Consider the following 12,618-nt stretch of genomic DNA (forward strand, 5'->3'; position numbering starts at 1 on the left):
CATTTTATTTAAATTGGTATATACCTTATGATAGAAAATAAATTTCCTTTTAAACCTTTTTCTTTTTAAACCTAATAGCTGTAAAAAGAATTCAATAAAAAAATCTATAATAAATTAAATTACTTTGATGAATAAATAATTAATTCATATTGTTTTTTTTTAATTTTTCTGTAACTACATTCTTTTCTTTTTCTGTTTTGACTTTTTCTTTAACTACATTCTATTTTTTACGGTTAATAAATGCCATCTCATAATTAATTAACTTATATACTTTATAATAAAAAAAATCCATTAAAACCCGTTTCTTTTTAAACCTAATAGTTGTAAGAGTAAATTAAAAAGAATCCATAATAAGTAAAATATTTTAATGAATAAATAATTAATTCAATTAAAAAAGTCAAAACAATTTCAAATTTTGAGTAGGAAATATATTTATTTTCCTCCAAAAGTTATTACCTTTCTAAATCTTGTAATATTACAATGAATTTATTCAATATATATTTTTTTTATGTGTTTGACTTTTTCTTTTACTATATTCTTTTTTTACTGTGTTATATATTTTATAATTAAAAAAAATCCATTTAAACCCTTTTCTTTTTAAACTTTATAGTTGTAAAAGTAAATTCAATAAAAAACCCATAATAAGTAAAATATTTTAATGAATAAATAATTAATTCAATTAAAAAAATCAAAACAATTTTAGCGAATTTTACGATGGGACCTAATGTTAATTACTAGTATAAGTAAAAGACGAATAAAGAAATGGATTTGAGAAAAACCATATATTAATTTTCTTGGTTTGATTGTTTCCCTCACTCTCTTCGTAGATACCTTTTCATTTCACACATTTATAAAGAAGAGAATTCATATCCTAACATTGCTAATGTAAGTTCTCACTTGTAATTTCTTCGTCACTTTGACTCATTTCTAGTGGCATTAAGAAGGATTTTGTACAAAACAAAATAGGAATGTCTTCTTTTAGAGACCCTAATATTTATCCCCTCTTTTGTAAGCTTCTTCTTTTTAATATATGAGGCTTTATTAAAAATATTAATTTTCAAATCTAAAACTCTAACCCTATTTCGAAATTCAAAACTCTAATCCTATTTTAAGATTAGGAATCTAAAGCTTATTTCTATTGTCATCAATTTATATTTCGGAAGGTTAAGTAAATTAATAAAATTTTAACTTTTTTTTTTGTTAATTGATAATTTTAATTCGTATTATATATATATGAATCGGTGAAGTTATTTTGTTCTTGAATGATTGAATGAAATTAAAGAAATTAAATTTGATTTTAAATAATAATAATAATAATAATAATAATAATAATAATAATAAATTCAGAACAAAACATGAAAAAAGATAAATAGTAAGTTTCATTCTGAAATTTAAACGTGTTTTTTGGTTCAATTATAAAAAGTTTTAAATGTGTTTTTCAATTTTGTTTTTACGGTGATTAGATGAAATTTACAATTGTACCCTTTGTTACTAGGAAAAATAAAAAATATATATATATATATTATTCATAACTTAGTCAAAACAAAAAACCCATTTAGTTGAAATAAGAAAAAAAATATTATTTTATTAATTTAATATTTTAAACCAAATAAAATTAAATATTAATGATAAATATATATTATTTATAACTTTTATTGACTTAAATTTTAACTCTTTTGAAAAAATATTTTTTAATGTTAGTAATGCCTTTGTTTTCGGAATTAGTTAAATTAAAATAAATAATGAATCCTAAGAATTTTCATGCTACTTTGAAAGATGAAAAAAAAATCTTCTTTCTAAAAATATGGTAGTGGCAATAAATAGAGCAAAACTAGAACCTTGTAAGATAAAGAGGAAAAATAATATTGTAAGTAACTATACTTTTAATGCCTAAGCTAATTGTAATATTTATTATTCAATTTATTTTTTAAATGAAAATCGACAGAGTTGCTTAAATATTTATAATTTAATAATTTTATTCTTATGCAAAATATAATTTAATAAAAAATATTATCAATCTTTATTTAAATAGAGCAAATTGATAGATTTAAAAAAAATCATCCTTTTTAAACCTTTTTCAAATTTGGTATATACCTTATGATAGAAAATAAATTTTCTTTTTAAACCTAATAGTTGTAAAAAGAATTCAATAATAAATCTATAATAAGTTAAATTACTTTGATGAATAAATAATTCATTCAATTAAAAATAATAATTTTCATTTTAAATAAATTTCCTTTTAAAGCTTTTTATTTTTAATAAAATTGGTTTATACTTTATGAAATAAAAAACTCTTGTAAACCTTTTTCTTTTTAAACCTAATAATAGTTGTAAAAAATTCAAAAAAAAATCCATAATAAGTAAAATATTTTAATGAATAAATAATTAATTCAATTAAAAAATTCAAAACAATTTCAAATTTGAGTAGGAAATTATTGATTTTCATCCAAAAGTCATATCTTTCTAAATCTTGTAATATTACAATAATATGTTAAGTAGTAAAAGAGCAATAATATGTTTATTTTGTTGGTCCTCATAATTAGTCGCAAGGTTTTCGCAGAAACGACAACCTTTTCACTTTGTACGTTCTCAAACTCTATTTTCTCTATTTTGTCCGAAATTCAAAACCCTAACCCTAATTTTTCCATTACAATCAAGAATTAATCGTTCATTCATATTGTTTGGTTCAAACGCGCGTTTCCAATTTTTCACCATTTTCAGTTTCTATTAGGGTTTTGGTTGGAAAATCGATTCTGATTCTAATTCAATTAATATGCGACTTATCAATTTTATGATTAGGTTAGAAACAAGAAAGTATATATTATAACATTCATAAAAAAAGTAATATTAAATCAATGAAAAATTGTTATATATGGACTGGATTATAATATATCATGAACACTAATTGAACATTCTGTAACTATTTTAATTACTTGTAGCTTAGTGAATAGAAAAAATGGAATACAAGAGTTGGATTCCCATGGCAGACGAAAGAAAGGATTCATCAGTTGACAGAGGATTCTCCACAGACTGGAGGGATTGTCCTGAAATGGAAGAAATTCGTAAATGGTTAAGAGAAAAAATGTATGTGAAAAAGTAATTTAATTTCAACTTTTTATTGCAATTGAATAGAAATCATACTGACTGTAGATTTTAAAATTTCAGTCTTCAAATACCAAATCGTTTATGGCAAGAAAGGACGTGTGTATCTTATGTGGAAATCTTTCTCTGGGCAGCTGCTTCTTCAAAGGTTTGTTTTTGGAAATTCTGTATGAGCAATTAAAGACTTATGAAGTATAAAGTGTTTTTGGATCTTTTCTATATTCTGTTTAATTTGTTACCAATGATATTTATTTATAAGTTCTGTTTTATAGTATGCTGTTGTCAGTTATTCATTAATTCTTCTGCTTAATTACTTTTCTGCATTCATTTGTAAGCAATTTACTTCACTATATTTGATAGATCCATAACTTCAACAAAGGCCTATTAACTAAACACAACTGTTTTTTTCTACATATTTGGCAGGAGGAATATATGAACCTGGAGACACTGACTCGCCGTGTGCAAGCTGTATTGATTGAATCTGCTGCTATTCATCGCATGCGAAAAGGGGGACAATCCGGCCCTTCTACTGTTCATGACATGCCTCGTGTTCCTGATGACCGTTCATCAATTCCCCCGGTTGCTAATATGGATATGCATAGTAACTTACCTGTTTATGGCGGCGGAAGCTATCTGGATGCTAACACCAGACCCATTAGCAACTATTTTCCTCATCAACACACAATTAATTGTATGTTTAAATTAGATTGCAATTTCTTCCCAAGTTTCAATCCTTTTTAGCGCAATACTGATTTTGTTTTTTGCAGCTATGTTATTGACATTGTGGTTCCCTTTTTAGGTGATACTGACATACTACAACCTACCGAAAGTAAAAAAATGATTTATGGATTTTCCGATCCTTTTCCTGGCTGGAAGTCTTGTTTAGAATCACAAGATACATGGAAATATCAACCACAAATGCTGGATTTTCAGATGAATTCTACTGTAAGACATGATGTTAATGACCACTTGATTCAGCCCTATTCCTCTCAAACACCTTTGGAAGTGCAGCAACTGTCACAATTTCCCCCTCTCTCTTCTATCAATTTTGAGAGCAATGGGGAAGAACTTACTAATCCGATGTTTCATTCTTCGGGAATTAGAGGGATAAACAACAATGAGGCAGATGATATGGTTAAACAAATCTTAGAGGAGCCAAGCCTTGAAAGCAATGATGTGATGGAAATCAACTCAGAGGAATTTGTCGCTAGTTTGAAATCTAGAAAGCGTACTCTCGACATGGATCCTTTTGCTACTGGTAGAGAGGTTATGCAGGGCTTTACATTGAACTCCAGCCTTCCTACTCTCACCGAACCCATACCAGTATCTTTGAATAACCAGTTGATTCAGCCTTATTCCTCTCAAACACCTTTGGAAGTGCAGCAACTGTCACAATTTCCCCCCCTCTCCTCTATCAATTTTGAGAGCAATGGGGAAGAACTTACTAATCCGGTGTTTCATTCTACGGGAATCAGAGGGATAAACAACAGTGAGGCAGATGATACGCTTAAACAAATCTTAGAGGAGCCAAGCCTTGAAAGCAATGATGTGATGGAAATCAACTCAGAGGAATTTGTCGCTAGTTTGAAATCTAGAAAGCGTACTCTCGACATGGATCCTTTTGCTACTGGTAAAGAGGTTATGCAGGGCATAGCTGAATTGGACAGTGGCTTTACATTGAACTCCAGCCTTCCTACTCTCACCGTGGATGTTTTTCCTATTGATGGAGAAGATATTCAAGACACAACTGAGTTCTGGACAAACACCAAAAAGAAAGTTGATGAGCCAACAACTGATCAAGAGACACAAACCAAGTCCTCAAATACTATAGTTAATGAGATAGACAGAAACAAATCAATGGAAATTGACATTATACCGGTTCCTATTCCTATTGATGTAATTGGATTCAACAAAGAGGAGAAAGTTGTTAAAAGGAAAGTCAGTGAGCCAAAAGTTGATCAAGAGAAACAATTAAAATCCTTAAATACAACCGATGATGTTATTTCCTTGATTGATTCTTTCACACATGATCAAATAACACAACATATTAATAGTCTGAGAAAGGAATCTCTTCAGGTTAGTACACCATCTTCTAGTGTTTTCAATCATCCTGGTGTGTTTAGGTATTGTTGTTATATGTTTTGTCATGAACTGACTGTCCCAAAAGGTTATGCTATTTGGTTAAAGCTCATGAATGATACTTCTTTTTATCTTTGGATGTTATACATGCATCCTATCATGAAACTTTGAATGTCTGCATGTGCTTGCATGCTCCGCAGACAAATTCTACTTACATTTGTCAATTTCTTTCTAGTCTGTTACATTTATTTAAATTTAAGTTTCTATTTTTGCAACTTACTTGTGTGCATAACTCTATTTTTTTAAATTTGTCTTACCCATATAAAAGTTAACAATTCTTTTAACACAGATCACAACTGAAGATGGAACAGGAATCGATGCAAACACATGCCAATTATGTGAAAGGGAAAATCAGTACTTTGCACCGGTACCCATTTTTTGTATATGTTGTGGCCACTCCATCGGGAGAAGAAAAACATATTTCTGCAGAAAAGATGAGGAATTTGATGCCGAGCGTTGCTTTTGCTCCGCCTGTTATAATACATCTAAAGGCGGTTGCATTGCATTCAACGGGACATCTGTTTCTAAGGAAAATCTTGAAAAAAAGACAAATGATGAAGTACTTGAAGAACCGGTATGTTGTAATAACCATTACTAAATAATTCATCTTTATATTGGAACCATACACTAACTTTTGATGATCATTGTTTTTTCTAGTGGGTTGAATGCAATAAATGCAAAAGATGGCAGCATCAAGTATGTGCACTCTACAACAGCAAAAAAGATTTAGACTGCAGTGCTGAGTATATATGTGCTGTGTGCCGCTTAAGAGAAATTGAAAATGGATTGCATGTTCCCTTACAAAAGCCTACTGTTTATGGTGCTAAGGACTTACCAAGAACCATGCTTAGTGACCACTTAGAGAAAAGACTTTTTAAGCGTCTCATGGAAGTTAAAGGAAGTGAGAATCTTGATAAGGTAATTCAGAGATATCATATCAGTTTCTTATTCTTAACCAAGCAAGTAAATTCAAAATAGTACTAAAATAGTTTTCTTCTGGTTACTTATATTATTGATCTTTTTAAAGCAAATGTAAATTGATTAAAAACTATAGAAAATTTTCTTATTTGCGATGAATTACTGCAGGTTTTAGCAGCAGAAAGTATTTCTATTAGAGAAGTGTTATCTGTCGACAAACAATTGAAAGTGAAGAAGCAGTTTCTTGACATCATCCCAAAAAATAATTACCCGGCTGAATTCTCTTATAAATTAAGAGTAAGTTCAATAATTTATCAATGAAAAAATGAATATATGTCCAAGAGGTTTAATAAAAGTTCCATTGGTTTCAGGTTATACTTCTGTTTCAGAAGATTGATGGAGTAGATATATGCATTTTTGGACTGTACGCCAAGGAGTTTGGCTCTGAATGTGGCAATCCGAATCAGCGTTGTGTGTACATTTCATATCTCGATTCTGTCAAATATTTTAGGCCTGAAAGAGTGACTGTGGAAGGAGTAGCACTTCGTACCTTCGTTTACCATGAGATATTGGTATTTTTCTCTTAAACTTTACTTCTAGGCCCAATAAAACTTATAAAATTGAATACTAAATCCTTTTTCTTTTTTTTCTTTTCTATCATCAGATTGGATACCTTGATTTTTGTAAGAAAAGGGGTTTCTCAAGTTGCCACATATGGGCATGTCCTCCTTTAAAAAGGGATGATTATATACTATATTGTCATCCCAAAGAGCAAAAGACTCCAAACAAAGATAAGCTACGCTCTTGGTCAGTCTTTCTTGCTTCTTATGAGAATTTGAGAGAGTATTATTTTCCTTTTTTACCATAGAATATTTATATTGTTTGTTTATGCAGGTATCATTCAATGCTTAAAAAGGCTACTGAAGAAAAGATTGTTGTTGGTTTAACCAACATATATGATCATTTCTTTGTTCCTACTGAAAAGGGGGCTCCAAAGTGATGCTTTCTCGTTTGCCATACTTTGATGGAGACTTTTGGTGTGGTTCTGCAATGGAAAAAGCGAGGATCATTGAAAAAGAGAGTGGAGGAGACTATGAAAAAATGTTGAAGAAACAAGTGTCAACTAGAGCTTTGAAGACCATGGGACATGTCAATCCTTCGAAAGACGATGCTAAAGAAATTTTGGTGATGCAAAAAGTATGTCTCCCTTCTCTTTTACTTTCATCCTTTAATTTCATTTTTTTGGTGTTCTACATTTAGGTGTAAAGTATTCAATGTCATTATATGCGATATCTTCTCTAGATTTAATTGAGACTGTTTAAATTTCTTACTCTATTAATCAATCATAATTGTTGAATTACTAAAGATATTTGACTTTGATTATATCTAGCTTAAAAGTCATATAAATGATGGATTTTGATTGGTTAATAGTCTAAAATCCTTTACACTAACATTATATCAAAGTTAATCTCATATCCTTTTATACTAGATTGAATGAAAAATTGCAATGTTCGTATTATATTAAGTTATTTATATAATATGTGTAATTTAATCTAATCTTTCTTCCTTTTTCTTTTCCACCCAATTTTTGTTAGTTGGGTCAAGATATATTGCCTACCAAGGAAAATTTCATTGTAGCTCACTTACAATATTCATGCATGCATTGCTGTGAAGTGATAATGTCTGGGAAGCGGTGGTTTTGCACTGAATGTAAGAAATTTCAAGAGTGTGAAAGGTATGATAACTTAAATACATATTTCAATTGTTTCCCCCTTCTTTTAAAATGAATGCATTGGTTTTGCATTGAATACAATAAAAAGGGTTTTGTCTCTGACTTTCATATCAATATATTACAGATGCCATACTTCAAATGAACACACGTTAAAGAACGGTGAAGTGCATCCACTTTGTCTGGTAACAATCTAACTTAACCTAAAGCTTCAATGTGATTTTACATCATTAGTAAATTCTTATGTGTCGTTTTTAGGCCGTTGTTGATGATATCCCCTCCAGCACTAAGCATAATGATACCATCCTTGAAAATGGATTATTTGAAGATAGGAACATCTTTTTGAGCTTCTGCCAGAAATATCAGTTTCAGTTTGACACACTCCGACGTGCAAAGTATTCTTCAATGATGATCCTCTACCATCTAAGCGATCCTAATACTATGAATTTTGGAAAATGTTGTAGTATTTGTTGTGCACACAATGTGTTCCAAAAGTGCTGGAAATGTGAGGTTTGTCCAGATTGTACCATTTGCTATGCATGCTATAAGGATAGAGGTGCTGACTGCCACGAACACAAGTTGACTCAAAACGAACACAAGTTGACTGAAAATAATTCAACATCAAACGGAAAAATGGTATGAACTTAATTCTTTGGATTTATTATTTTTATTACTCAGTTTGTTCTAGATTGTTGATCATACTTTCCAATTTACACACACAGGTACTGAAACAGAAGAAATTTTTGAAGTATGTATCTCAACTTCGGAATGATAAGTCAAATGGGAGAATGGTATGAAATTAATTCTCAAGATTTATTTTTTCATTACTTGTTTGTTCTAGATTGGTGATTATACTTTCCGACTTACACACGCAGATGCTGAAACTGGAGATGACTTTGAAGCATCTATTTCAATGTCCCAGAACTAATGTTAAACCCTGCCCTAATACATCATGTTGTCAATTAAAGAAGTTGTTCAATCATGCCAAAAGTTGCAAAACTCATATTGAAGGGGGATGCGGGCATTGTAAAAAGATATGGACTATATTTATTTCTCATTCCATGGATTGCAAGGACTCAGAATGTAAAATACAACATTGCAGGTGTGTTACTATTAAAGTTCTATATTATTCTTTGCCTAAAATATGCATAAATATACTTATTCCTTTCAACAGTGTCATTTTTGGCTATATTATGCATAACCTTTTGTATTTATGTCGACTTTGCAGTGAGTTGAAGAAGCTTTTAGAATATAGAGGAATGCGTTCTAAATCATGACATAGAGCTGCAGGTGTTGATAGTGACAAACACAGTCATTGATCGATGACTCTTTTGTGAATATATTGTTCACAGACTGTTGTGATATTTGAGGAGGGAGTAAGAAACAATGCATGCTCAGAATGTTAGTCTTTCTCATATGACTGAAAGTCACAATGAAAGCAATGAGATTGGCAGGAAAGGTATACTTTCAATGCGTGAGGTTCCTACTTGGAAGCCATGAGATTGGCAGGAAAGATATACTTTCAATGCGTGAGGTTCCTACTTGGAAGCCATGAGATTAGCCGGAAAGGTATACTTTCAATGTGTGAGGTTCCTACTTGGAAAACCATGAGATTGGCAGGAAAGGTATACTTTCAATGCGTGAGGTTCCTACTTGGAAAACCATTTTGATCAGTAAAAGCTCCTACGACAAAGTTTAAGCAATAACTATTTCTTGTATTTAAACTGCACTCTTTTTCCCTTCATCAAGGTTTTAATCCCAAAGGGTTTTACTTGATAAGGTTTTTAACGAGGCAGTTGGCCAATTATTTTGGTCTACATTGTTGTTACATTGGGTATCGGTCTAGTCCCCCCAAAAGTTTTTATTATATTTTAATAATATTAAGTGGAAGTATACGGGTGTCAACCTAGTTGGGATGTCTTTGCTTTCATCTTTTGTTTCACTTTCACTATTTAGTTAGAGTTGAGAAATCAAAATTTGAAATTGATATGTCTTATGTCTAATATATGAAGTGAAAAATGAATAAATGTGGTGTAGAAAAGTTAGGTGTTGCAAATGCATATGAAGGAGAAAAGTTAGGTGCTGCAAATGCACATATGAAATTGAGATTGAAAAAGGGAACTACAAATATACAGAATGTTATATGTTGTGCTTATAGTTAGCAATGCAGGTTTATATGTCATTTGGACCAGCTGAAATGGTTATGACATATTATAAAACAAAATAGCAATGCAGGTTTATATGTCATTTGGACCAGCCAGAGTGGCTGAGGTCTAATGTTTTGAACAGAAGGTCGTATGTTATAATCAGCTGGTCTACATTTTTCTAGTTCACAAAAAATGTATTTAAGTTCTACAAAATTATTTTTTTAATAGGTAATTTGATGGTACAGTGTTAAGTATTGAGGTGAACATGTTTATATTATATTTAAGTTGTTCAATTTTATAAATGTTTTTGTGATGAAATATTCTATATTAGAATATAATAGATTTTTTTAAAATAATCACTATTTTGAAATTAAATATCAAAATAGCAACATTTTCAAATTATTTATCAAAATAATCACTTTTTAAGAGGAGTAGTCAGGACAAATGGCGCATGCGTGTAAGGTTTGTTCCAAGGCGTCAATGGTGATGACGACTGCATTCAATACATGTCACTGCAGGTGGCGCATGCATGCATGCATTAGGAGCATGCTGCACTGCATGTGGCTACTCCTTTATTTTTATTTTATTTTTATTTTTTAAGTTATAATTTAAAAATATTAAAATAAAGTAAAAAATTAAAAATAATTCATAATAATATGTTATAAAATTCAAATACATAACAATTGACAAAAAAATTAATGATATGCTCGATCGAAATGTCCCCATATTCCACATCCCGGTGTATTAGTCTGTCTTTGAGGTCTTCCATGATTTCCTTGAGGTATTTGGGGTCTTTGAGTGTTGCCCTAAGGAAAAGGTGGTTGGTGCGAGGGTCCTGGGGTATTTGATATATTTGTCATCATTCCTCCCTAATAGTTGGGGGTTGCCGCAACGACCCTGCCGTTATTTAGTTCGGTGCCTATGTTGTCGTAGTTGGGTTATGAGTGGACGATATGGTTGGTTGAATTGAGACATTGAATCGTTTTGGTAACTAAGCAATGGTTCTTGTGGTGTAAGAAAGTCATATTGTGGTTGAGTGCTTTGGTGGTAGGATGTTTGGGTGTTAATTGGTGGAGGGCTATGGTGGGATGGTTTGGAATCGTATGAATCATCGGGACTATAGTAAGATGTGGTGGGGGCATGTGGTGATTGGTGGTATGGGTCATGCTCTTGGTGTTGTGTTTGGGTGTGTGGCATATATTGGTTGCGAGGTTAGGTGTTTGGTGGTTGGGTGTATATGGTATGGTGACGTTGTGAGAGGGGTCGTTAGGTTTGGGTGGATTGACTTTGTTCTTGGGTTTGGTAATTGTGTGTGTTAGAACAAGATTTGATTATGCATTTATACCTTGAGTTTTGATGATAATAATGTTGGATTTGTTTGAGAATAATTTTGGTACCATAATGGTTTGTTATTGTGTAGCTTTAACAGACAATTCTGATTCTGAGTATATGACGTGCAACATTAGCAGTTTCTGAACAATGTGTTCCAATTCCACTTTTGCGCCAATCATGAGAAGTTTTGAAAAATGTTCAAGTTGTTGCTGCAATGACCTTTCTACTTCTGTGTTGATTCACTCTTGAGAAGCTACTGAAGAGATGTTATGTTGTTGCTGCAACATTCTCTCAGTTTGTGCTTTTGGACGTGAAACTCTGACCATTAAGCTTCTGAAGAATGACAAGCTTCTAAAGTTTTGTTACTTAGTTGAAGATTATGAAGATCTTAAGCCAGACGTTGAGGTTATCAAGGTTCTGACTGAAGAGTCTGAAGATTCTAGAGATTCTGAAGATACTGAAGATCTCAAACCAGACTGTTGACGCTATCAAGGTTCTGACTGAGGATTCTGAAGTTTCTGAATTCATCTGTATGTTTCTTCATTTCATGTTTCATCAACTTTCATCAGAAGGCAATGAACTTGAAGTTAAGATTAAATGGATACGTGATCAAATAATACATAGTACAAATCAAATATTCTTTCCACTACTTGATATCGTCCCGGAAAATGATGTACTGTACATCAAACCTGTCACTGAATTTGTGGGCGAAGGACAATACACAATATCACTTCTTTCACCATCCAACAGTGAACAACCGCTCTATTTGGTTTCCCCATTTTTCTTTCTAACAATATTATTCTTATGTTATATATGTGGGACTTGGAGACTTGAAGAAAAACAAGAATGCTTAAGCGCTACAAAATTTGACAAGTCTATTTCTTTGTGAAAAGCTATCATTTTTATACACATCTTTTTTGAGTGTTTGTTTATCATTTGTGTAAAATTTGCTTGTGCAAAAGCAACTTGTAACATACAAAATATTATTCAAAATGTTTGTTTGATTCCTTAAGGAGACTAGGGTATAGTTGAATCCTTGAGAAGACAAAGAAAGTTGTTCTTTGTGAGTCCTTAAGGAGACTAGGGTTTAGTAGGATCCTTGAGAAGACAAAGAAGGTTATTCTTTGTGATTATTGTAATCACGTGATTATAGTGGATTAAGTCATTATGTATAAGGCAAAATCACCTTGGCGGATGGACTGGAGAAGCTTTGAGTTTCAAGCGAACCAGGATAAATATACTTGTGTTTTT

The 12,618-nt window shown here is 31.4% G+C and overlaps 1 pseudogene; it reads left to right on the top strand.

The window, feature by feature from the left end:
- Window positions 1-2,756: 2,756 nt before the first annotated feature.
- Window positions 2,757-9,781, top strand: LOC127094486 (histone acetyltransferase HAC12-like; annotated as a pseudogene).
- Window positions 9,782-12,618: the final 2,837 nt, after the last annotated feature.

The sequence above is a fragment of the Lathyrus oleraceus genome, chromosome 1 (assembly GCF_024323335.1).
Source record: "Lathyrus oleraceus cultivar Zhongwan6 chromosome 1, CAAS_Psat_ZW6_1.0, whole genome shotgun sequence".
Classification (NCBI taxonomy): Eukaryota; Viridiplantae; Streptophyta; class Magnoliopsida; order Fabales; family Fabaceae; genus Lathyrus; species Lathyrus oleraceus.